This window comes from Vanacampus margaritifer, chromosome 19 (genome assembly GCF_051991255.1).
Source record: "Vanacampus margaritifer isolate UIUO_Vmar chromosome 19, RoL_Vmar_1.0, whole genome shotgun sequence".
Taxonomy (NCBI): domain Eukaryota; kingdom Metazoa; phylum Chordata; class Actinopteri; order Syngnathiformes; family Syngnathidae; genus Vanacampus; species Vanacampus margaritifer.
The window spans coordinates 12,042,236-12,063,631 of record NC_135450.1 but is presented as its reverse complement, the minus strand read 5'-3'; the positions used below and the strand labels follow the sequence as shown (position 1 = coordinate 12,063,631).

Below are 21,396 nucleotides of genomic sequence, written 5' to 3'. Positions count from 1 at the left end.
AGCAAAGCATGCTAACAGGATAAACCAAAGCAACTGTAAACAAAACACAACAAAAACATTGAGGCATAATTAGGTCAAACTAATCATGTTAAATGAATAAACGGGATCCACTGTAATAAACAGTGCTCCACTTCAACATTGTGGAAAACGGCACAACATTGTGTGCCACATTCTACAGTTAGCACGCTAACAGGCTAAAACAATTGAACTGTGAGAAACCTTAATTTTACCATGAGAAAGAAAGAAGAAAACAACATTGTGGGAGTCAACAAATGAGCCAACATTGTGGGATGTCTTTAAGTAAAATGGACAGCCTCCTCCTAAATGCATAAACTGAAATCACCTGCGAGAAATGGCCCACTGCTTTCACCATGAGAAAAACTAACACAACATTGTTTGACGACGGAAGGGCAAACGCGGTCAACTATGCAGCACAGTGCGGCCTTGAATGCTGAAAAGTTTTATTGCTATGGGGAAAAAAACTGACAGGCGCCGAAACTAATTGAAAGCGTTGGATCTCCACATTGTGTTTTCACGGCCAAAAACAATGTCGCCAGGCGTGACATGAGCCCGCTACGGCACCGAGTGATGAATATCATCTGTACAGAACGCACACGCCAGCAGGTTGGCATGCCAGCAAACCCGATTAAAAGTGCCTGATGCGTCGTTTTTCCAACCTAGCGTAGCATATTGTCAAGAATGTTGTGCCATGTTGTGCGAAATGACGGATCAGAAGCTAAATTTCTCAAACGATTTTCAGCCAACTCGTGTACAAACAGTGAGTGAGAGACGATCAGCCACCCGCTAAAAACATGCGGCATGCCAGCTCAGATATTACATGGAAGATTTGTTATCTATTAGTTGCTGCCAAAAGTATCGCTAGCCGAGACCGTCGCTAACCTGAGGTAGAGCAGTTTTATGTTTGTTTACGCATTAGCTATGTGGCTAGAGTGCAAAACATTTACACTTCACAATGCTACTTCAGTAAAATTACAACAAAAAAGCATAAAATGTTGGGATTAAAAAAAAAAAAATCACTTATTTCACAGATTGGACTGAAACAGAAACCACCTTGGAGGAGGTAATACGAAACGCTTTGATGCCACTCGTCCACTCCTACAAGTAGTTAATATTTACTGTAAACATAAAACAAAGCAATCACATATTTTTGCTTTTAAGCCCTCCAACTTGTTTGCAAACACAATGGGGAAACAATATAGAAGCGCAAACAAATAGCATCTACGTGGCTGTATTTGGACACAAACAGTTCAGCAACACATGTAGACAGTCAATATAAAAATACTCAAAGGCATATATTCTTTATCCTCTACAAAAACTAGGTTTACCAAGTCACAGTAGTTGAGTGAACCTCTTCTTTGTCTACATGACTATTATACAGCCACCTGGTGGCTAAATTGCATACTCCAGAAGGAGCCGTAATTAATTCATCATGATGCACAAGTGTTTATTTAGATTTGATTGAATTTATATTATTACTATTATATGTTTGTATAAACTATAATTTTCAAGGGGTATTTTTCCTTATTGAAAAACAGTACTCTATAATTTATCATGATACATGAGTTTCATTGGACCAATACAAATTGTTTGGATTAGGTCCACAATGGATTATTTCAATAAGAAATGTCCCTCCCTTTATTCAAAAAGAACATTATTTCAAATAGATGAAAATGTGCAGAAAAAGAAAAAAAAATAATTAAAATTCAGTTACAGGTCTGGTGTGTAAAAAAATGGCAAACATGTTGACCATTGTTTTCCAAAGTAAAGCAAGTGTTTGACTCAATTCAAATATAATAATTCTTCATTTATTTAGGACTAGAGAAATCCGATATTTACTGTTGAGAGGCTGAATTTCCGAGGATTTGGAAAATTTTAAATCGAGCAAGATCTCAAAACTGATTTGTAGCGATTTGTTGTCGATTAATCGTTGCTCTAGTTTGGCTAAAAGAAAAATCGAAAATGTGGGGTTCGGTACTGCAAAATGCTCCGTCCCTATTCATGCAATATTTTCCTTTTTTTTCCTTGTGTGGCATAAGCGCAGCGTGAATCACCGTGAGCACCTTTTTTGTCCTCCGTTCTCTCTTGCACCGCCTCCTACTGGCTCCAAGGTCTCGACCAAGAGAGTTTTGTGGCGCTTTTAAAATGCACTTTATAGGAGATTTTCACTTAAATCACAGTCACTAAAGCCAGACAGCTGTAAAATGGACTTTTTGTGCCATCGCGCCCGCTTTCATTGACCTTCCCGCGCTTGATAGAAGCATCGGGAAGCAGGCAGGCTGGTTAAAGTGGAAGGTTTTAAGTCATCCTCTCAGACATTGTGACAGTGTTCCTGGGCTCTTATTTCTCCTCTGCCAATCAGTGTCTCCATCCCACGTCTCTCCTCTAAACTTATTTGCCTTAGGCGCCACCTTCCTCCTGTCCTCTCGCTCCCTTCCCCTCTTTCATTAACCTAATCGCTCACCGTCTGAATTCCCCTCCGCCTTTTTCCGCCCCGCGTCCTCCGATTCTTTCCGGCGCGTCCCAAAGGGGACAATGGTGAAGGTGAGCCAGCCGATTAATGTCCGGCTGATGTACTGTCCCCTTCTGTGTAATGACCTCCGTTAGGTCCCGGCGGACCGTCCCAGCGCTCGCCCACAAAGGTGGTCGGTCAAGAGCGGATGACGCGGATGGAGAACTGGCACTCATTTGCGAGATCACTTCTTGAGATGTGCATTTATTTGTAGGCAATGACAATCATTAGAAAAAGGAAAGTGAAATGCAGAGATAATCGATGAGGTCTACAGTAATCAACTTGAAGAAGGAACATAAGTAGTCAGAAAATTTGGAGATATGAGCCCTATTTTCGTGCCTAGCACAAGACTAGCAAAAATTCCAGTTTCATTGTGCGCATGGGGTGTCTAGGGGCCATTGTGGGAGTGAACACAGCCCCATTTGTTTGCTATCCAATTAGAGTAGTCAAAATTAATCGACAGGTGATCGATTATCAAATTTATCGACAACTATGTAGATTTATTTGCGCCCAAAAACGTGTAAAAATGTTCTATTTTATATATTGCCATGCTCCTAAAGACGTATTTATACAGTGTTTTAATGCAAGTCGAAGTCACTCCAACTCTGCTCTTTTTGGACTAAGCTGAATTTGGACGCAACAATGATTTTGCAACAATACACACACTGACCCGCACGTACGTTTTTTGTGTGTGTTTTTTTTTTTTCGAGACGCGTAATTGGAGCGAGTTAAAAAGTTTGAGATGAGGTATTATTTTCAATTATTCATGAGGCTGTTCATCAGGGCAGCGCTTGCTCTCCATTACATTATTGGTTTATGCAAAGCAGGAAACTAACTGGCTGCTGGAATATGAGTGTGTGTGGATGTGTGTGAAAGTCAGTAAGTGCACACACAAGTGTATTTGGTTGTTAGTCATTTGGACACAGACAAATTAGACTGGACTAGAAAATGGGGAGCAAGTGGAAAACTGTTCAAGCAAGCGTCCATCCATCCATTTTGAACCCAGCTTGTCTTCTCCATCAGGTTAGCTGGGGGCTATCCAAGCTGGCTTTGGGCGAGAGGCGGGACACGCCATGGCATGTTTCTGAAATGTGGGAGGACGCTGGAGTACCTCGAGAAAAGCCACATAAGCACAAGGAGTACACATGGGGGAGACTTCATAAGGTTGGTGCTGAGATTCTATTCCAGGACATCTCAACTGTGAGCCATGAAGTAAAGTCAAAATTTATATTTTTTACTATTTTGTACTTTACATTTTCTTTATTTTCTCTACACAGCCCTACTAGTCTAAACACGGCATTCTTATAAATTGTATTTGTGGAATATAAGGTAAGCAGCAAAAGCCACCTGTTTTTATCCATGTCAGGGGGCGGCCATTTTGCAACATGTTGTCAACTGAAAATGACATCACAGTTGCTCAGGGCTCAGTTAACAACCAATCATGGGTTATCTGTTTTCTGTAGCCGAGTTGTGATTTGTTGGTACCTGAGCCCTGAGCAACGTTGATGTGATTTCTGTCAGCAAGTGGCAAAATGGCCGCCACCCAAGACAAAAAAATAATAATTGGGTGGATTTTGTTGCTTAATTCATTCAATATTAATCAGATTGCCGTGTTTAGACTGGGGCCACATACAACATGTTGCACAGATCGTTTCTGGGTTGACTTCACCATTAAATTGCATTCATTATTTTATTTTTTTAATTACATTTGAATTGTGTTAATATGGTTCTGTTTGGAGAACAGAGAATATTATAACACATACACCGATCGTTCTGTTTTGAATTGTTTTGTGTTTTTATGAAATCTGTTGGTTCAACTATAACCTGTACAACTCAATTAAGAGAGTGGAATTTAAAATTAACAGCTGAGATAGTGTGCTTGCGTAAGTGTGCACACCCTCTCATAACTAAGGGATGTGTTGAGAATTCGTCTGTCGCATTCAAACTCAAGTACTATTTAAAGTGCCTCTGATTCATCCCAAATAAACCCTGGTTGTTCCTGTAGGCTTTTCATATGTTGCCATATCGTACATCACAAGCCATGGAGAAGGGTAGAAATCAAATTTTCCAAGTCGCTCAATACACCATGGAACACAGTAAAGAAGTCTAGTCGAGGACTGAACTGAATGTCTCTCCAAAATTGACAAAAAACTGGCTGCCAAAAGGCCCACAGTAATATTGAAGGAGCTGCAGAAATTTCTGGCAAGCACTGACTACTTAATACATACGACAACAACCTCCCGTCTGCTTCATATGTCCGGCTATGAGGTCGTCGGGTAGCAAAATGGAAGCTTTATTTTATTAAGAAAAAAAGCACACAGCTCTTCTTCTTGTGGGAAAAAGTATTAGTCCGATGAGACCCATCACTACTACTGCTACTACTAAAATTGCATTTAAACATGGGTTTGTCGACTTTTTATTTCCACTGTATGTGAATATGATGATTATACATTTATATGGATTAGCACTCATAATGGCCCTCAACGGGAAACCATAACTACAATGTGGCCCACGATAAAAAATTATTGACACCCCTGCTGTAGCGTGCACCACCTCCCCACTTTCATCGTTCAAGAACTAGCTGCGCGCAGATGAATCCAATGTCCTCATAAGTCAGATAAAAGGACATTGTTTTAATATCAAGAGGGAACGTATAATAGGCTGATGGGGTGGTGGGGATACTAGCCAAGTCAGACGCCATCATTCCGGCAGGCGTGTACGGTACAGTACGTGCGAGGTTTCGTCATAGGGAGTAAGAGCTAGAAAGAGAATCATCTGACGGGCTTTGATATTCGCCCCTCTGTGGACCCGATGGTGATATAACGCCGCAGAACCGCTAAATTTTTCACAGCAGATGAAATACGGTTTGGTTGGCTCCATACAGTAGCGCAGCGGCGCTCTTTGAACGCCAAGAGAGCACTGACACGGCTTTGCCCGGTTTGTTTGTTGTCAGCGCGCTGTCCTCCGCTGCACCTCGCCCGTTACATAAAGCATAAAGCATTCTCTTTGTTCGCCCTCACGGCAGTGGGCGGGGGGGAGGGGGTCCCTGGCGCTGAGAGCGACGTCGACTCATTGATCGGCGCTGGAACAGCTGGCAGCACAAGAGAGGAATATTCCCACTTTTTTTTTTGTGCGTGTCAGCTGAGTCACATTCTTGCGAGATGACTCGAAGGCACGCAAGGACTAAAGTGTTGACAAAAGTGTGTGTAATCATAAAAGGGTGATTTTCTGTCTGGTCCAGAAGGGCTTCACCAGCGACCAGTTTGAAGGTCTTAAATGATCTCAGTGTTGTCGAGGTGATAGCAGAGAAGTGAACATGAACATTGCAATAATTCTAGCTGGTGTCCGACCGTAGTTGTTCTTGTAAAGAATTAGAATATGATAAGTGCTTTTAATTTAATGCCTCTGTACTTTTTTTATGTTGTTTATCAGCGTCTAATATTCTCCTACAGCACAGAGTGTTTTGTTTGCCGGGACGTCGTTTTATTTTATCTCCTCGTCTTTCCCGACTTCACTCCCTCCTTCAAGGTGACGCGAGCACTTTTTCTTCCTCGCTGACCGGCTTTCACAAACTCTGGAATGATGTGCTATAAAGACTCTCAGAGTTGTAGAATGACACGCTGATCTAGTGGGACCCTTGTGTTTGTGCATCGCAACTCAAGGGATGCGCTCAGTAGACACGGGCCATATGCCGACTCCTGATGGTCGTTTGTTTATCGCGACATCTCTGGAGACGTTGCCTTCGATCACGTGGAGAACTGCTGCTGGGGCGGCCCATGGGAGGCTCGTCGACGTCTTGGTCCAGCTGTGGACCTCTGTCCTGGGATGCGAGGGTCCCCATGGTGCTGTCCGCTTGGATCCAGGCTCACACTGGACACGCAAGATCCCGGTCAACCATGAAATGACCGCGGCCATGACCAGTATGTTATCGGACATTATCCTGTTCAGGATCACTGCAAGTAAGAACTTGTGCCTCACCGTTGTGAGGTTCTGGACTCTGTTCCGGCCTTCCTGTTATCGCATGAATATATATATATATATATATATATATATATATATAAAGAGCAGAGTTTTTTTATTTATTGACTGATATTAAAATCTAATTATCTGTTTATTTTTGTATTTTTTTCCACATTATTTATGTAAAATTTGTTATTGTTTGATTTTATTGCATTTATTTCCTTCTTCATTTTTATTTCCATTTATATATATTTTTTTGTATATAATTTTTTTATTATATTTTTGTATCTGTATTTATTTATTTTGGCATTATTGGTCCTCCATATGTGTAGTATGCAGTTTTTCAGTTTTCTCTTACTGTATTTTCCTCCCACTTTCCAAAAGCATGCATTTTAGATTCTAAACTGTCCATCGGCGTGAATGTGAGCGTAAACACTTGTGTACGTGCCCTGCAACTGGCTGGCGAAGCAGCCCAGGGTGCACCCCTGCTGGGATAGGCCCCAGCTCACCCACCACCGTATTGAAGTTAAGCGCCATTGAAAATGGATGTATAAAGGATCGCTGCAAGGGCTGGAGACGATCCCAGTCAAAGGCAGACGACTCTTAAGATTGGTTGCCAGCCAAACGTTGCGTGCCCCTTTCACACCGGCTATTTCAACCAGCTAATTTCTGGCTAGCCCTGTAAGGTACACCCGCACCCAATACTGTAAGTCGCAGGTGTTTTAATGTTAGTTATGTTAATTTGGGCTCACTTGGTTTGTTTTACACTGCCTGACGCTTTTGCGCTTCCTTTATAGTGCGCCCCTTTGTGATCTGATGGAGAAGCCGCACCTTTGTATTAGTCGCAGGGTCGAATGCAAGTGAAAAAAGTAGCAGCTTATAGTCCAGAAATGACTGTAACTAAAATAAAATAAAATAAAATGTCTGTTGGTTTTCATCTTGATCAATTAATATCATCTTTTGGCATTAATTTTAAATGTATTTATTCCAGTATTGCTGGATGTCCGTACAGAAGAAGGATGGCCAAACAGCCGTTTGAGAATTGTAGTTGACTTTATTACACAATACTTATATTATATATACTTCATATACCATAAAAATAAAGGTAATAATAAATAAAAACTAAATTAAAACAAAGCATTTTCACACACCAAAAAATTAAAACTGACAAACCTGCTCTGAAAAATAACTATAAACTAAGTGAATTTAAAAAAACGATAGTCAATACGGAATAACTAACTACTGTATAATGAAAAATCCCAAACTATTATAACCCTACGTGAAACACCTGAAACTCAATTTGTGCAAATGCTACGAATCAATCCCTGCACTAAAGACAGCCACATGAACATACACTGCCAAGTATTTTGTGCAAAAGTGAGCCCCCAAATTTGCATGCGTACTGCACTTGGCAACCACTTTCTCTTCACGCTAGCAACATCTTTCCGCCGGTGACGAGGCTTGACACCACACAGCTATAATTACAGTGGTGTCGACTGCAACACAAAGAGAAGGAAATTATGTCTCCGGCTTCCGCCTAAATTTCCTGTGCATGCATGACAAAAGCTGCCGAGGAAGGGGGGGGGATATGCCGCTACGTGTCGGAGTTAACGTGTTAGCCTGTCAGAGCGGTTTAACCAGAGTGGTGACATTATCCGAGGCGACCCCCTTTGCCACTTGTGTGCTAAGTGTACCACTGTACACAAGTTGCACATTCAGCACCGCCCGCTTTGCACTGTACATCGCAAATCTTGTGTGACATAAGATGCTGGGCCGACCTCGTCCCCGGTAGCGTTTGTAAACATTGCACATGACACAATTAGACTTCAGCAAATTAAAAAAAATCAAATAAAATCAAACTCCCCACAGCGGCGCATCTGGAAGGCATGTACAGTATTTTTAACGCAGTTTTATGAGACACATCTCAAAGTAGAAGGTGATTTGGAATCCTGTTTTGCCTGGACATCCCCACCTCCCAAAAAATGGCTAATATAGGAATAACCCTAAACCCATAATCCTAAATCCTAGCATTTAAATAACCCTAAATCCCCTGAGGTTATTTATTTTATTTTATTTTTTGTAAACCTAGCCACTTTTTCGGCACCTGAAAAAAGCATTTGATTTTGATTGGATTTTGCTCGCTTTCTCATCATAACCCCAACTCTGACCCTAATTGTAACGCCTAGTCCTAATTTTTAACCTGATGCTCTAATCCTAAACCCGAACGTCCTTTTTCCCCTGGAAATGACCAATTTTTTGCACACCCAAAAAGTATCTTATTTTAAAAATAATATGTGATTTTATTAGTCTCATCATAGCACTAACTGTAAATATTAGCCCGAACCCCTTTAGTTTAACTCTTAACACCCTAATCCTAACTCCTACTGCTAATTGTGCTGTAGCCACCGAATACTAACCCCTAATTGTCCTCTCTTTTCTGGACATCCCCACTTTTTTTGGTACATACGAAAAGGACGTGGAACTCCAAAAATTTGCATAGCCCTAATTCTACATCCCAACTCCAACCCCTTAATCCTAATCCTTAACCATCCAATTTTTCTGGATGTGTATTCATTTAAGCATAAAGAAAAAAACAACTTTTTAAAAGCACACCCTAAACTCCTAATTCCTAACCATCCTTACTTTCCTGGGCATGCCCACTTTTTGGCATCTACAAAATTGTCAGATTTTAAAAATAATCCATGATTTTATTACAGATAACCTACTTGTCAGTCATAATAAACGGGATTGCCGGTTGCATTGTCACTCAAAATGTGTATACATGATTAATGATTTGGTCCAGCGGTTGTTTCTCTTGTAGTGATCTTGATCGTCACAAAAATGTTGTGATTAAAATATGCCATGTTGAAGGAGAGTTGAGTCTTCTCATATTTTCGCGTTTGCAGTTTTATGTTAGCCGCAATCTTTTTTCACAGTCTGAACGTTGTCAAAAACCTAAAGAACATTCCTACTTTTATTATCTTGTCATCGCGCTCTCTTATCTCCCGTCAGTGGCCTGTCATGCTACACAGTCACATTCTGTCTCCGCGCGTTAACGAGCTCCCTAAAGTCGTTATGAGCCCGATCAAGGGCGAGATCCAATAAAGGACGCGCGTGTTTAACCCCTTGAGAGCGTGAAATGGCAACTAAGCAGCCACAATGACAAGGTGAGGTCAAAGTGCGCATCCCCGAGGCCGGGAGAGTGATGGAAATTGTGTTGACGTGATCGCGCCTTAATCATAAACATCCAGTGAGCCCCTGTTTATCGCGAGGGATGCATCCCAGAACCAACGTAGGTGACAATCCACGCCTCAGAAAAACATGTGTGTGTGGCTCTCCTTTTCCACATGCAATAGCATTACAATAAGTACGAATCCTACAAAAAAAATGACAAAAAATGTGGCATAGCAGGGGCCGTGAACAGTGAATTTTAATATCACGAGGAAGCACTGAATGAATACCTTTATAACACATGCAGTCATAAACTAATTCTTGTCTCATGTCTACCTCACAATTAGCTGCGCTTTGTTTGTGCCCAATCAATTTTTTCCTCAATTAGAAAAAAAATTACAGCAGAGAAAAGAGCTCATTACTAAACGGGGACGACACTATCGCAGCCAAGCTAATTGGTGTCATTTAGTCTGCAGCATGGCGGCTAACTTTGAGCCGACGCAGGTCACCAGTAGATTAACTGTATGATGATGCCATCTGTTTTCTGCTGCTGGCATCTCGCTTCAGTTTTTGATAACAAAAAAGAGGTGGGATGGGATGCATAGTGGATTCAGTGAGGGAAGAGGCTAGCTAGCTGGAATACGGATGGATTCCAAAACTAACAAACATCCAGAGTTCTGCCTTTGGCTAGTGTACCGCGAGGGATGCTGGAGGTTGAAGTAAGTTATTTTAAACTGCATACCGTCTTAAAGATATATATTTTTCTAATAAAGTGTGTATGAGGCTTGGTAATGCAACCATTTACTATTATGATCAAATTGGATTGTTTTTTGGTGTGGGTTTTTTTTTCGGCAAAAACACAATTAGTAACCCATTCAAGTTGATTCAGGGCTTACTGGTTGAATGGTAAGTATGCCCAGAGTTCACTAATTTGTCAAGTTAATTTGCAACTAAATTGAAACTTAATCATCATTACCACTGGTACTTTTTTGTTGAGTTGTGTTTTTTGGTGGTGTGCCGTAGGACTTTTCTAATGTAAAGTATAATAAAGTTTGTGGAACACTGTTTTGAGGCGCCAGCACAGAACAGGAAGTTGATGTTGAGCCGCTCATTTTGGGAGGTTCTTTTTTTGTAAGCAAAAAAATTGGGTCATTTTGTATAAAACAACCCAGAAAGTTGGGTCAAATTGATCCAGTAAGTGGATCAGTCCATTTTTGATCCATCATTTGGTTACTTTTGACCCAATTGTTTCCAGAGTGTAGCTTGTACATCCAAGGATTTCTGTACTTCAAAAACAGTTGGGTCAGAAATGGACCGATCCACTACTTGGCTCAGTTCAACCTAACTTTCTAAGTTGTTTTGTACAAAACAACCCAATTGTATGGGTAATTGTATCCAAAATGACCCAATTTCATGGGTTGGTTTATACAAAATGACCCAATTGTATGTGTGGTTTTCTGTGACAACAACCTAGAAAGTTGGGTCAAATTGACCCAATTAGTGGATTTGTCAATTATTTACCGAATTTGTGTTATTTTTTGGTGTGTTTTCACAGTAAATCTTCACATGAGACATTTGTAGTGATGATTTCCACCCTCCCGCCTCCTCCATCCCGCTGCCTTCACAAGCGTTTGGCAACCACAAACCTCGCTGTACCTCAGGCCGTCTTCCTCCTCCTGTGAGTTCAGGACCAGCCAATTTAGACACAAGCCGAGAGATCTCCCATCAGCCGTTTATTTCACCCCTGCACAAAGCGAGACTTTTCTTACGGCGTGGGAGGGCGCGTACGTGCGCTCTCGCCGGGCCTTGCGGAGGGATTGAAGCGTGCAAATTTGAAACAAACAAGCAGTAACGATGAGCAGTTTTAAGCATCATGAGAAAAAATTGAGTTTTACACACTTAGTGGAGCAGAAAAAGAAGTGTTGCGCGAAGGAGGTTACTTACAGATTTGGCCGGTTTAAAAGCAGGCAGCTCCAAGGAGGGCGAAGCGACGGGTCGGCGAGCGAGTCACATAGAGGGATGATTGTTATGCTGGTTGCAGGTAGAGCGGGCTGGTAGAGGATCTGATGGCGTGGAGGCGAGCTTAATAAGGTGCGCTCGCCAGGCCTCAATCACCGCAGTGCACCTTGCTAATGCTCTCTTTGCTCTACTAGTGATCACTTTACTTGCACAAAGAAGCCAAACAACAGGAGGTGGTGTCGTACTTAAAGCAAATGTCTTCTTCTTCTTTTTTTTGCATTAAATGAGACAGCCATCCATCTACTGTATTTTCGGTAGTGTGTTCTTTTTAGGGTTGTGGGTATACACAGTTGGATCCAAACTAACTAAATTTGGGTCAAAAGGACAGACTCAACTTTGTGACCCTCTAAACAACCCATTTTTTGTGGTTTTGGGTCGTTTTGTACGGCTAGCTTTTTGTTGTTGTATTTTGCAAGGTCCATAGAACGTGTTCTATTGCTATAAAAACAATTAGCATTAGACTACAGTATAGCTAAATTGCATCATTAATCCCAAATCTGTTGAAAATAGTTTGTTGCAATATGGCCTTGGTTAATCTCTTATACTCTGCTGCCACCTGCTGGCCGTATTTTGTAATAACTAGCATTGCCTTAAGCAACCGCTTTAGGTCAGCGGCTGCATCAAAGCCTTCTGTATGCTCTAGCATATTAAAAAATATATATTTGAAAAATACGTTTTCAGGACGTAGAACGTTTTTATATGTTTTTGGGAGCAAATGAGTTCATGCAATAAAATACAAATGAATGCACAAAACAATAACTAGCTGGAAGTATATTTTGTGTTAATAAAACTGATTACCGGTAAACAGTAGTCCTTCATTTTCATCTTTGTCAATTCCTCCTTTTAACCTCTTGAACAAATAGCAAGCAGGCCGCGCCACGAAGACGAGAAATAACCTCAGATCGTTCACGTAGCGTCAATGGCAGCGCTCCCGCGGGAGCCGGCGCCACATTCCCGAATCCAAAGCCACCCGGTAGTGGATGCGGTGTCAAAGAGCAAAACGCGTAACATCAAGCCGCTACTGAGACCTTCATGTTGAATCTTTAAGATTCCCGTGTTTCATGTCTGCGCCATCCTCGCCGCGGCGTCGCTCGCGAGTGCAGCTCTTTGAATCCCGACGCCACCCGAGATTAAGCAGCGGGGCGAATTGTCAAGTCGCCGTCAGTTTTTTAAAAATAGGAAGAAAGGGGAGCTTTTATGGCTTTTAAGTGCATGTGCGTGATGCGCAGCTTTTCGCTTCCTTTGTGAAGATATGTTCATACACAACTTGTCAGCTGTCATCTCGGAAAAAGAGGAACATTTACATCTCTGTCATAGAACTTTACCAGAAGAGGCAGCGACATGGGGTCAGATAATAATATCTTGGTGAAGCAGCATGTAGCTAGTTTTTTTTTTTTCACTATCTGCTCCATCCATGAGCTGGACATGCTAACCACTAGGACACCGTGCTGCCACTCCCTGATTCAAGTAACTGCAAACAATAAAATACATCTGCACTATTCAATTTCGGCCCTCTGTCCAAGATCGCCCCCTAGTGAGGAAATGCATGCTCAGGTTAGTGTATAAAAATTACACACAAAAACATGACTTTTAAATAAGTCCTTTCCTTCTTGATTGTAAAATTAGGATCAGCCTGGAGATGTTATTCAGCTCTCTCCTTTCGACTTTCATTTTGAGTCCAGATTTATTTTTATTCTTCCCGTCTGCCGCTTTGGGCTGCCTGCCGTTGGTCAAAGATTAAAATCTTATTCCTGGGAATAAAGGCGCAATCCTCAACATGTTTTCGTTGAATCGCTAAAGTATGTCAAGGGTGTCGTGTTCACTGACGGGGCTTTGCTGTAACTTTTGAACAGCAGAAGACAAAATGGTACCAAATAATTTAGAGAAGCAAAACGATAAGCAGCTTTTGTACATATTTGCCAACCCGTAACCCAGAAACAAACTCAATCACAATCCAGACATCCATTTAAAACGTCTCATTCCCGTCCCAATGACCGCTCTACTAACTCCATTAAAAATATGATTTATTCATAAGAAAGCAAAATGGATTTAAATGCTGGCTCTCAAACCTTACATTTGTCATCCAAAGTGACACAAGTAGTGAACTTCCATCAGATTATCATATTGATTTATTTTGTCTGACTGAAGCCCGCACGTGTCAGGATGAATAGGAATGAGTCAACCCCGTCAAATTAGGCTTTGCGCTTCTTCGAGGAAGCTGCCGGAGGGGTGGGAGGCGCCAGAGCTATTTTCTGCCCAGCGCCATTTATCAACCCTCCGACTTTGGAGGCGTAATAACTTCTTTGGGTTTTCGCTGGCACATCTCTTTGTTGCCGTGTCAAGGGTACCTCGCCACAATTTGGAACCCAGAACTTCAGGCCCAGCCAGACAGGCATGCTATTGCTAGCAAATAGTCCACCGTGGTGCCTGATCCAGAATGACAGAAATCCAAATCCTGCAGCAGGTCCTCCAAGACCCTTCCTGCTAAAAGATGCTAACCAAAAATGTCAAGTAGTGCGAAGCACAGCTAGCGGCAAGCTGCATGAGCTTAACGCAGCGGTCTTCCATCTTCACTTGCTCCTCCTTCCTGTCCGACATCGCATAACTTCAGTGAAGGAAAAGAAAAAAACAATTTCCAAGTGAGTCATTTTATTTCTAGGTGAGATTTTAAGCACTTTGGACAAGGTCAGGCCGTTCCGGTTCACCGCGGCGGCGAGCCTCAGTGCTAAAATGACAGGTTGCTCCGTAACACTCGCAAGCAGCAGGGGTTAATTACTGGGATTCCTCCTCACCGCCGCCGTCGCCCTGCACCAGTGACTAATTTAATAGCTTTATTAGGGCAGCTTTCTGTCTAATTAAACGCCTCTAATCTCGTTTGGCAAATATTGCTAGGTGCAAGTTCAAGGTGCTCCTGTGGGCCACTGGCGTTCGCCATGACAAGCTGACTTTACAAGCGTGGCGTTAACATCTGTCATGCCAAATACAATCAGACTGTCAGACGCAATGACATATTTATCAGAAAGCAATGGTGGACTGTGCATCTGGTAGGCCTGGTGGCCTTCCACTTTTTAATCCCAACTATATCACGTCACAATTAACCTTACCGTGGCACCCGCCCACTAAATGCGACGAGCAGCCCCATCGGATATTTACTGGTCAAGATGAGCAAAAGTGCATGCACAGTTATGGCAAAGTTGTCAGATCTTCCTTGTGATTTCTCGCTCAGGTATTTTCAGGATCCCGATATTTCTTTTCGAAGCAAACAGAAGGGTGTCTTTAATTTTTTTTTTGTGAAGGGTATCGTCACTTCTTTACCATGCAATTTTGCCCAAAAACAAAGGAAATACACATCGCTGCTTTCTGCTACAGAAGTCAGAAAAAGACTGTCGCCTCACTCACTTCGACCGATTTTCAGCAGAAGTTTTTGGACATTGTTCCTGTCAAGCAGGGTAAGAATGAATTTATATTACCTTGTAGTTTCAATGTTTTGTTGGCATTAAAAGTAAATGGTAAGTCAACAAACGTGTGGAAGGTTAGCTACCCGGAGCTATTGTTAGCCTTTGGCTAAAAACATCAATGGAGAACATTACCTTAGCGCAGACACTTTTCTGGTAATTTTGGAGGGTTCCACAAAGTTTGATCCAGCCCAGACATTCTTCATAGTTGTTTAAGGGAAGGGAATTTACTGGACACGGTTATCTCTCTTACACAAGCCGTGACTACAGCAGGACGCCAGTTAGTCGATCGGGATAACGGTTATCACTCTTACACAAGCCGCAACTACAGCGTTTAACCATTTTTATTGATATTTTTTCTTGCTTTTGGATAACCACACAATGCATCGCCGGGAGCTGGATTGCATTGTTTGTCCGCAGCAAAACACACGTGCCGACGCAGACATGGCGTCTTGCGTCTTAAATGGTTTACTAGGTCATGCGGGCGTCCTTTACGGTAAGGTCAATTATAGAAACCACCAACACAATACCCAATTTGCTGAAACCATCCAGAATCTGAATCAATATTTATCTAATAACAGAATAGAACATTAATGATGAAATTCAATTGATAAAGAAACTGTTTAATTTCTGATATAGTTTAAGTACTGTACATCGGCCAGCAGTATGGATCCTGAAGGCCCTGGGCAGATTAGATTAGAATGGTAACAGAAATGCTGAAACAAACTGGACACACACACAAAAAAAAAAAATCATTTAAAGACGTGTACCGGAGGCAGTTCAGCCCCCCCTTTTTTTTTTTATGACATTCAGACAGACATCAGGCCGCTGGCATTTGACAGTTTGGGATTTGAATTTTTTTGTGTTGCCCATGGCTCGCTAGTTGACATTAAAGTAGCGTTGCAAAATTGCCGCCTGGCAAGAAGTTTTTCTGTCCCCGACTGCAGTTCAGCGCCAGTTTGAGAAGCTTTATGGCCATAACACCGCTCCAACGAGAGCAGTGATAAAGCTTTACCCATACCGACTTCAGCTTGTTAACATCATAATCTTCTTCTTGATGCTTTGGAACAACTGGAAGTCAGTACGGGTAAAGCTTTATAACTCTCCAAAGTATCCACTGAAACAAGTTTTTGTTGATGCCTGCTCCAGTGCAACCCTCTGGCTAGATTGTCTCTGTCTTTGTGTGAACGCCTGCTCTAGGAGTTAAATCCTTTCATCATTGGCAGTAGTAGCAGGCCCAGGCTTGGTTGTGAAAAATCCAATTATTTATGCACACTCCAACCGCGAACGGTATCATTCTTTTGGGAATGCAAGACAACTTCTTTTTTTTTTAAGTTAATTACAAAAAAGGTTAATAAGTTAACAAGTCTTGTCATCAGACTTAACCAAAGTGGCGCTGAGCTACAGTTGAGGACAGAAGAACTTTAGCAACACTCCTCCAATGTCAGTTGGCGAGCCACGGGCAAGGACATGATATGCTTGCAAGAATTGCACAGCCTAATCTGTCAAAAGCCGTTGGAATGATACCTGAAACAAAATTGAAAAAGGAAGAATATAGAGACTTTTGGGGCACAATGTATAAATAAGTCATTAGAATTTCATTACTGCTCCAAGGTACGCAATGGCTCTCACCTGGAAAATAATGCTATGCTATGACAAGGGCAGCACGGTGAGCTAGTGGTTAGCTTCTCTGCCTGAGGTCCAATTCTGAACATGCCCGTATGGAGTTTGCAGTCTCTCATTTCTTTCATATTCCACAACCACGTATGTTAGGTTCATCGAAGAGTAGACTAAATCCTCCCTATGTGTGTCTATTTTCTATCTGCCCTGTGATTGGCTGGAGAGCTATCCATGTTTCTTTGGTCAATCTGGCTCACTTATTAAGGGCACACATCCTAGAAAATGGATGGATGGATTTTTATTGCTAACGTTATGCTAACAACATAGGGTCTCATTATCCTTGGCACTGGAAAGCTAAACTAACAAGGATGGATCCAGGTTGTGTTTACAATTAACCAAGGAAGCTGTGGACAAACTATCCCCATGACATGCTTGACAATCGCTGTGGCATTATAAATAAAACACAAAAGTCACATGATTTAATGCACTAAATCAACATTTGTTGCTTTTTCTCATCGCAGCACATTCCGTTGGCAATGTGGGAGGCAACAGGCAATCATCATGAATCTCCGCCTGGCAAAATGAGGCCGGATTCTTCGAAGAAAAAGGTCGTTTTTTTACAGGCAGGATATGAAGAAAAAAAATGCGGCAGCGATAGAATGTCAATGAGGCCTGAAAGTGGAAAAGGAGCTGGTGACACACGTGCATATAGACAGAAAAATGTGATTAGGTGGCGACTTTTGCCTGCTTTTTGTAACCCTGCATGACCTGCCACAGCTTTATTCTGCTCCATACCACGCATTAAACAGGAGTTGAGAACCATCAGACACTCCCACAGAGATTTAAAAATAATAGTGGCTAAATTCAGGTGCATTATTCTTGTGTTTAAGGCAAAGCAAGTATAAATGTAAAACGGGATTCAAGTGAAATCCATACTGTAAAATTTATTTTTAGGAATACGTTTACTTACATGGTCTCAAAATTGTAAATTTGCACCCTTTGCGGGTGAGTCTGTAAAGAGAATGGGGTTCACTGTTGATGGACAGATTTTTTTTGTCAGTGACGAGCTTTCCACTGCGCTAACAGCCCTCTTAATGTTGTCAAACAATGTTATCTCCGCAGATGCCATTTCCTTCGTTTATCCAACTGCCGTCTCCCCGCCATGTTTCCAGTCCAAAAAAAAAAAGAAAAGAAAAAAGGACACCTCGCAGCGGGGAAACGGCAGCGCTCGGCCTACAATTAAAATACTTTTTACAGTAATTAAGCAGAATCAAATTAAAGTGCACAGCGTTTCCTCCAAGGAGAGTGCGGCGTGTGTAATTGGAAATTTGGTAATGGTCGGCGCGATTAAATATGCATTAGCGGAGTGGCGCGCCTATCAGTCAGCGGCGATGGCGACGAGCGCTTGGTGGCGATGTGACAGTCATTTTGCTTTTAACTTAAGGTTTGTGGATTTCGCCCATCATAGCGTATGTCCTCATGATCGACCCCCAAACTCAAAAAAATAGACGTTTTAACTTTCTGAAAAAGTCTATGAGCAAGTTCTTGTGTCCGCACTTCCGGCAGGGGCTAAATTACAAAATGACTTGACAGCTAAACTGGGTTAAAATCCAGAACTACTTTCAAGTCTTAAATAATATCATTCACTCAGTCAGCCTGGCAATCAGGTCAAATCCAAAAGGTAAGCAGATCTGCATTGCATAATCTGGCCTCTGCTGACTGATTAGAAGGGGGAGGGGGGAAATGTTGGATATGTGTGTACCCATCTTGACTTGTGGATCATGCAGCAGCAGGATCAAGCGCAAACAAATCAAAAGCCATGTTGAACTCAATTGCGGGTCAAGTCAAGGTGCGTCGGAGCCATTTTGTTCACGCGAGCGCTGCGTTTGCATTAACCTCGGCTCGTTCTTGCCCGCATGCAGTACAGTATGATTTATAATTCAAGCCCAGGCGGAAGATGGGAAATGAAAAATTGATTTGAGGGGAGCGCCACGGAGATGATTTCTTTTCAAAGTCTGATTTCCCACAACGCTTCTGCCCGTCTTTTTTTGTTTCTCGCTGGAGTTTGAGGTGAACAGAAGCGCGTTTCATGGTCACACCTGCGTGTGTGACGCTAACATACACCAAAATATGTTCGTACGGCTCGTTGCTTTCAGTCTCAAAAACACTGTTTGGCTGGAAACCGTAACTCTGATACACCCTAACTGTGTCTACAACCTGTTTAGAAACTAATCTTAGTAAGGTTTCAAGCCTGGGTTAAGTTTGCAGCCTGTTTGAACCCATCATCTAGACCTGAAACCCTAACACTGGATTCTACCTAATGTTAAACTCCCAACATTAGAAACCCATATCCTGGCTTGAAACCCTAATTTAAGACCCCGACCCTACATTTAAACCCCCAGAGTTTTTAACCCTAACCCTACCCTAACCCAGGCGTGAATCTCTTATTAGGAACCCAAAATTGGAACCCAAACCCTGCCTAGACATTCTAGCCACTTTCTTGAAACCTTAATGTGCACTTCAATCTTGGAGCCCTATGTAGAAAACCTGACTGTTTTAAAACCCCAATTTTAAACTCTAAGCCTCTTTTAACTCATTCACTCCCAGTCATTTTCACAGAAGCAACCCCCTTCGCTCCCGGCTGTTGACTGATTTAGCAAGGCCCACACAATATTGTGTTCTATTGCTATGAAAACATATAACCTACCAAAAGAAAGATTAGTCTCTTCTTTCATCAGTAAAAAAAAGTATGTATCTATCTATGTATGTATTTATTATGAAGTTGTTGGGGTTATTTTTGCCAAATAATTTATTCATCTTTTCCAGTATGATTTTTTTTTATTTTTCCCAATAGTAATTTTCCACTAAAGGTTGCGAAACCTTGAATTATGTTAATCCCTCGAGCGAAATATGGTCAAGTGTCCTTGACACTCAGAAAAGGAAAAATTAGAATCAGGGAGAAGTCGAACCGTCCGGCAGCAGATAACCGACTAAGCCGCGAGCTCCACTGCTATCCCCACCTCCGATCGTTTGACCTTGACCTCTGGTGTCTCAACCCTTCCAAGGACGCAGAATCCTTCGCGCCCAGGCATCCCGACTACCGGCGGCATAGGCTCGGCCCGATAAGACATGATGAATGCAGATTGTTTGCGGCGCGACAGCCTCATCCGTTTACAGCCGTGCCGGCCTTCGGTATGCCAGGCAGGCCCGTTTGGAGCGCGCGAGCGACAAGTGAGAACGCAAAAAGACAAAATATTCACATGAAACAAAAGACAAAGCGCACTCGCCGCCTCGCTATCAGATACAGGTGAGGAGAGTCGATATCCCCCCCCCCCCCGTAGGCAAGCAGGTGGCAAGCAATTGCAAGGTGAGTCGGAACAACAAAGTACAGCGAGAATGAAGCCGAGAGATAGAAACGTCACACGTGTGTCTCTAATCTGCCGGCACACCGATTTATGTGGCGCGAGCCTCGGCTGATACTCGCCATGGCAACGGCGCCGGGGAACTTGTTTTAGGCTTGCACTTATATGATCAAAAAGGACAGTGGCAAGAACAGGAAGTTTAGTTCAGCAACTGTTAAATCATGTGGCTAAAATTTCTAATCAAGTCCTGCTCTATAGTCATCGTGAAATACAAAAACAGATTTATTGTTGTCATCAAATTAGGGATTTGAGACTGGGTTGGAGTTTGAAATTATGGTTTCAAGCTCAGATTTAGGATTGCAAGTAAGTGTTGTCAACTATAAAATTAAGCTATTAAGCCAAAATTGGGGTTTAATGGTAGGATTTGAAATTAGCATGTCAAAATGGGGTTAGGATTTCAATGTAGGTCAGAGTTTATGTCATCAAGTTAATGTTTAAAATCTTGGGTTAGAGTTTAACTGTATTTCAAGCCATGATCGGGGATTCAAAGTAGGGTTTTAAAATGAATGTTACAAGCCTGAGTTATCATTTTAAAACGGGGTTAGGATTTCAAGACAAGGGTAGAATTTCAATGAAGTGTTTCAGTCCGTTGTCAAGTCAGTGAATTTAATTTAGGGTATCAATCCCGGGTTAGGGTTTCACATTAGCATTAGAAGACATGATTAGAGTTTCAAGCGGTAGTTAGCATTTCAAAATGGGGTTAGGATTTCAATATAGGATTTCAAGCCTTGATTTCAAAGTAGGCTTTCAAGTCAAGTTTGAGATTTGCAAGTTAGTGTTTCAGAGTATCAAGTCTAGGTTAGGGTTTAGTGGTAGGGTTTCAAGATTATTATTCAAAATGTTAAAATAATTTAAATCGGGTGAAAGCAGGTTTATAGTTAAAATTATTATTACATTTTTAAACAAATTCGGGGTTCAGGGTTGTAAATTAGTGGTGTAAATTAAGGGTTGGGTTGGGGTTTTACAATAGTCAAAGGTAGGGTTCCAAAGTAAGAAGTAGGGTTTCAAATAATGGTTTCAAATCTGGGTTCAAATTTGAAGGACTTGTCAGTATTTCAAATGGAGGTTCAAATATATGAGTGCTGCTTTTGTGTTTTTGTTCAGCGGGGATCAATCCCATGTTCATGAACGAACCAGCGTTGTTCCCAAGCAGCAGCAAAACGTTCTCGTCCTCACGAGCTCACGTCGGCCTGCAGTTGACGTAAAAGCCGCGCTGGTG

General features: G+C 42.0%; 1 long non-coding RNA gene across 8 annotated transcripts in view; it reads left to right on the top strand.

Moving 5' to 3' along the window:
• LOC144039105 (uncharacterized) overlaps positions 1 to 21,396 on the top strand; it is a 38,494-nt gene that overhangs the window by 10,115 nt on the left and 6,983 nt on the right. For 6 of the 8 annotated variants that reach the window (XR_013289351.1, XR_013289346.1, XR_013289348.1 and 3 more), the window contains exons 3-4: positions 3,554 to 3,694; positions 17,277 to 17,363. This is a non-coding gene — a long non-coding RNA (uncharacterized LOC144039105). The remainder of the gene's footprint in view (positions 1 to 3,553; positions 3,695 to 17,276; positions 17,364 to 21,396) is intronic. The other 2 variants (XR_013289352.1, XR_013289350.1) reach the window with 1 other exon arrangement.